The sequence below is a fragment of the Mandrillus leucophaeus genome, unplaced genomic scaffold (genome assembly GCF_000951045.1).
Source record: "Mandrillus leucophaeus isolate KB7577 unplaced genomic scaffold, Mleu.le_1.0 Scaffold407, whole genome shotgun sequence".
Lineage (NCBI taxonomy): Eukaryota > Metazoa > Chordata > Mammalia > Primates > Cercopithecidae > Mandrillus > Mandrillus leucophaeus.
The window spans coordinates 954,289-960,246 of NW_012104332.1; the positions used below are offsets into that span (position 1 = coordinate 954,289).

Sequence of the window (5,958 nt, forward strand, 5' to 3'; positions counted from 1 at the left end):
GTGTACGTGTCCAGGAATTTATCTATTTCTTCTAGATTTTCTAGTTTATTTGTGTAGAGGTGTTTATAGTATTCTCTGATGGTAGTTTGTATTTCTGTGGGATCGGTGGTGATATCCTTTTTATCAGTTTTTATTGCATCTATTTCATTCTTCTCTCTTTTCTTCTTTATTAATCTTGCTAGTGGTCTATCAATTTTGTTGATCTTTTCAAAAAACCAGCTCCTGGATTCATTGATTTTTTGAAGGGTTTTTTGTGTCTCTATCGCCTTCAGTTCTGCTCTGATCTTAGTTATTTCTTGCCTTCTGCTAGCTTTTGAATTTGTTTGCTCTTGCTTCTCCTGTTCTTTGAATTGTGATGTTAGGGTGTCGATTTTGGATCGTTCCTGCTTCCTCTTGTGGGCATTTAGTGCTATATATTTCCCGCTACATACTACATACCAAAGAATCTCTGGTACATTGTGTCTTTGTTCTCATTGGTTTCAAAGAACATCTTTATTTCTGCCTTCATTTCATTATTTATCCAGTAGTCATTCAGGAACAGGCTGTACAATTTCCATGTAGTTGTGTGGTTTTGAGTGAGTTTCTTAATCCTGTGTTCTAATTTGATTGCACTGTGGTCTGAGAGGCAGTTTGTTCTGATTTCTGGTCTTTTACATTTGCTGAGGAGTGCTTTACTTCGAACTGTGTGGTCAATTTTGGAATAAGTGTGATGTGGTGCTCAGAAGAATGTATATTCTGTTGATTTGGGGTGGAGAGTTCCTAATAGATGCCTATTAGGTGTGCTTGGTGCAGAGCTGAGTTCAAGTCCTGGATATCCTTGTTAACCTTCCATCTCATTATCTAATTTTGACAGTGGAATGTTAAAGTCTCCCATTATTATTGTGTGGGAGTCTAAGTCTCTTTGTAGGTCTCTAAGGACTTGCCTTATGAATCTGGGTGCTCCTATATTGGGTGTATATATATTTAGGATAGTTAGCTCTTCTTGTTGAATTGATCCCTTTACCATTAAGTAATGGCCTTCTTTGTCTCTTCTGATCTTTGTTGGTTTAAAGTCTGTTTTATCAGAGACTAGGATTGCAACCCCTGCTTTTTTTTGTTTTCCATTTGCTTGGTAGATCTTCCTCCATCCCTTTATTTTGAGCCTGTATGTATCTGCATATGAGATGGGTCTCCTGAATACAGCACACTGATGGGTCTTGACTCTTTATCCAACTTGCCAGTCTGTGACTTTTACTTGATGCATTTAGCCCATTTACATTTAAGGTTAATATTGTTATGTGTGAATTTGATCCTGTAATTATGATGTTAGCTGGTTATTTTGCTCATTAGTTGATGCAGTTTCTTCCTAGAATCGATGGTCTTTACAATTTGGCATGTTTTTGCAGTGGCTGGTACTGGTTGTTCCTTCCCAGGTTTAGTGCTTCCTTCAGGAGCTCTTGAAAGGCAGGCCTGGTGGTGACAAAATCTCTCAACATTTCCTTGTCTGTAAAGGATTTTATTTCTCCTTCACTTATGAAGCTTAGTTTGGCTGGATATGAAATTCTGGGTTGAAAATTCTTTCCTTTAAGAATGTTGAGGAGGCCTGCGTCAATCCTGGGTTGGAGGAGGTGGTGGCCGGTGAGGCTGTGGCGTGAAGACAGCGGGCATGGTGGGGCGGGAGAAAGAGCTCTCTATACACTTTGTTCCCAGGAGCTGCCGGCTGGTGGAGGAGGAAGTTAACATCCCTAATGGGAGGGTTCTGGTTACTGGTGCCACTGGGCTTCTTGGCAGAGCTGTACACAAAGAATTTCAGCAGAATAATTGGCATGCTGTTGGCTGTGGTTTTAGAAGAGCAAGACCAAAATTTGACCAGGTTAATCTGTGGATTCTAATGCAGTTCATCACATCATTCATGATTTTCAGCCCCATGTTATAGTGCATTGTGCAGCAGAGAGAAGACCAGATGTTGTAGAAAATCAGCCAGATGCTGCCTCTCAACTTAATGTGGATGCTTCTGGGAATTTAGCAAAGGAAGCAGCTGCTGTTGGGGCATTTCTCATCTACATTAGCTCAGATTATGTATTTGATGGAAAAAATCCACCTTACAGAGAGGAAGACATACCAGCTCCCCTAAATTTGTATGGCAAAACAAAATTAGATGGAGAAAAGGCTGTCCTGGAGAACACTTTAGGAGCTGCTGTTTTGAGGATTCCTATTCTGTATGGGGAAGTTGAAAAGCTCGAAGAATGTGCTGTGACTGTTATGTTTGATAAAGTGCAGTTCAGCAACAAGTCAGCAAACATGGATCACCAGCAGCAGAGGTTCCTCACACATGTCAAAGAGGTGGCCACTGTGTGCCGGCAGCTAGCAGAGAAGAGAATGCTGGATCCATCAATTAAGGGAACCTTTCACTGGTCTGACAATGAACAGACGACTAAGTATGAAATGGCGTGTGCAATTGCAGATGCCTTCAACCTCCCCAGCAGTCACTTAAGACCTATTACTGACAGCCCTGTCCTAGGAGCACAGCGTCCAAGAAATGCTCAGCTTGACTGCTCCAAATTGGAGACCTTGGGCACTGGCCAACGAACACCACTTCGAATTGGAATTAAAGAATCACTTTGGCCTTTCTTCATTGACAAGAGATGGAGACAAATGGTCTTTCATTAGTTTATTTGTGTTGTTGTTAGTTTTTTTTAATGAAAAGTATAGCATGTGGCACTTTTTAAAGAACAAAGGAAATAGTTTTGTATGAGTACTTTAATTGTGACTCTTAGGATCTTTCAGGTCAATGATGCTCTTGCACTAGTGAAATTGTCTAAAGAAACTAAAGGGCAATGTTGCCCTGTTTGCAGTAATTTTTCTTTTTATCATTTTGTTTGTCCTGGCTAAACTTGGAGTTTGAGTATAGTAAATTAGATCCTTAAATATTTGAGAGCCAGGATGAAGCAGATCTGCTGTAGACTTTTCAGATGAAATGCATTGTTCATTCTCATAACCTCCATATTTTCAGGATTTTTGAAGCTGTTGACCTTTTCATGTTCATTATTTTAAATTGTGTGAAATGGTATAGAAATCATTGGTGTTCATTATTTGCTTTGCTTGAGCTCAGATCAAAATGTTTGAAGAAAGGAACTTTATTTTTGCAAGTTATGTACAGTTTTTATGCTTAAGATATTTCAACATGTTATGTATATTGGAACTTCTACAGCTTGATGCTTCCTGCTTTTATAGCAGTTTATGGGGAGCACTTGAAAGAGCATGTGTACGTGTATTTTTTTCCTAGGTAAACATTGAATGCAAATGTGTATTTTTTTAATATAAATATATAACTGTCCTTTTCATCCCATGTCACCGCTAAGTGATATTTCGTATGTGTGGTTATACTCATAATAATGGGCCTTGTAAGTCTTTTCACCATTCATGAATAATAATTCTGACTTATGTAAATATGTACTGCTGACATATAAAAAAAAAAAAAAAGAATGTTGAATATTGGCCCCCACTCTCTTCTGGCTTGTAGAGTTTCTGCCGAGAGATTTGCTGTTAGTCTGATGGGCTTCCCTTTGTGGGTAACTTGACCTTTCTCTCTGGCTGCCCTTCACATTTTTTCCTTCATTTCAACCTTGGTGAATCTGACAATTATGTGTCTTGGGGTTGCTCTTCTCGAGGAGTATCTTTGTGGTGTTCTCTGTATTTCCTGAATTTGAATGTTGGCCTGCCTTGTTAGGTTGGGGAAGTTCTCCTGGATAATATCCTGAAGAGTGTTTTCCAACTTGGTTCCATTCTCCCTGTCACTTTCAAGTACACCAATCAGACGTAGATTTGGTCTTTTCACATAGTCCCATATTTTTTGGAGGCTTTGTTCGTTTCTTTTTACTCTTTTTTCTCTAAACTTCTCCTCTTGCTTTATTTCATTAATTTGATCTTCAACACGGATACCCTTTCTTCCACCTGATTGAATCGGCTACTGTAGCTTGTGCATGTGTCACGCAGTTCTCGTGCCATGGTTTTCAGCTCCAACAGGTCATTTAAGGTTGTCTCTACACTATTTATTCTAGTTAGCCATTCGTCTCATCTCTTTTCAAGGTTTTTAGCTTCCTTGCGATGGGTTTGAACATCCTCCTTTAGCTTGGAGAAGTTTGTTATTACTGACCTTCTGAAGCCTACTTCTGTCAACTCGTCGAAGTCATTCTCCATCTAGCTTTGTTTGGTTGCTGGCAAGGAGCTGCAATCCTTTGGAGGAGAAGAGGTGCTCTGGTTTTTAGAACTTTCAGCTTTTTTGCTCAGTATCTCCCCATCTTTGGGGTTTTATCTACCTTTGGTCTTTGATGCGGGTGACCTACAGATGGGGTTTTGGTGTGGATGTCCTTTTAGTTGATGTTGATGCTATTCCTTTCTGTTTGTTAGTTTTCCTTCTAAGAGTCAGTTCCCTCGGCTGCAGGCCTGTTGGAGTTTGCTGGAGGTCCACTCCAGATGCTGTTTGCCTCGGTATCACCAGCGGAGGCTGCAGAACAGCAAATATTGCAGAACAGCAAATATTGCTGCCTGATCTCGAGGAGGGTTTTTTTTTTAAAGGTAAGAGCCATTAGGACATGCTTCTATGATGATTTAAAAAATAAATAGTAAAAGTAGCTTGAAATAGCAATTGTATTCCTGTTTCTGAGGTAAAGACCATATATATATATATGTGTGTGTATATTTATATATATGTGTGTATATATATGTTTGTTTGTTTGTTTTGAGACAGAGTCTCACTGTCTCCCAGGCTGGAGTGCAGTGGTGCGATCTCAGCTCACTGCAACCTCCACCTCCCAGGTTCAAGCGATTCTTGTGCCTCAGCCTTCCAAGTAGCTGGGATTACAGGTGCATGCCACCACACCTGGCTAATTTTTGTATTTTGTATATTTTTTTTTAGATGGAATTTCACTCTTGTCATCCAGGCTGGAGTGCAATGGTGTGATCTCAGCTAACTGCAACCTCTGCCTCCCTGGTTCGAGTGATTCTTCTGCCTCAGCCTCCTGAGTAGCTGGGATTACAGGCATGTGCCACCGTGTCCAGCTAATTTTTGTATTTTTAGTAGAGATAGGGTTTCACCATATCGGCCAGGTTGGTCTGGAACTCCTGACCTCAGGTGATCCACCCACCTCAGCCTCCCAAACTGCTGGGATTACAGGCATGAGCCGCTGTGCCCAGCTTAATTTGTGTATTTTTTAGTGGAGGCAAGGTTTTGCCATGCTGGGCTAGGCTGGTCTCAAACTCCTGACCTCAAGGGATCTGCCCATCTCAGTCTCCCAAAGTGCTGGAATTATAGGGGTGAGCCACCATGCCTGTCTCACATTTATAAATAATAAAGAAAATGGAGGGCTGGGAGTGGTGGCCCATGCCTGTAATCTCAGCATTATGGGAGGCCAATGCAGGAGGATCGTTTGAGGCCAAGAGTTGGAGACCAGCCAGGGCAACATAGCAAGGCCCCGTCTCCGCAAAAAATGGTATGCACCCATCATCCCAGCTACTCAGGAGGCTGAGATGGGAGGATCACTTGAACCCAGGAATTCTAGGCTACAGTGAACTATGATCATGCCACTGCACTCCAGCCTGGGTGACCAAGCAAGACCCTATCTCTTAAAAAAGAAAGAAGAAAATAAAAAGAAAATGGAAAAGAAAATTTCGAATTCAGAAATTCTGGTGCCTAAACACCTTTGACCTCAACGATGGGGAAGATTTAAATTCAAGGGATTATAAGAGATGAGGAAGGATATGACTTTTTTTCCCCCAAGTATCTGCCTCTGTTCTCCATAATTACACAGTACATATGAAAATAACCATAGATCTATTCTGGTCACCAATTTTCTAGAAAAAGTTTCAGTCTTTTCCCACTGTATATTCAGTAGTTTCTTGCATCATTAGTGCAGTGTCCTGAATAGTTCACATTCAAGGTCAGCAATTTTATTTTTATTTATTTTATTTTTTGAGATA

General features: G+C 40.6%; 1 pseudogene across 1 annotated transcript; it reads left to right on the top strand.

Annotated features, from left to right (window-relative positions):
- The first annotated feature begins 1,579 nt into the window (after positions 1-1,579).
- On the top strand, positions 1,580-5,348 carry LOC105548273 (annotated as a pseudogene). The gene is made up of 3 exons (XR_001007368.1): positions 1,580-2,766; positions 3,651-3,652; positions 5,336-5,348. The product of XR_001007368.1 is annotated as a methionine adenosyltransferase 2 subunit beta pseudogene (transcript).
- The last annotated feature ends 610 nt before the right edge of the window (positions 5,349-5,958 follow it).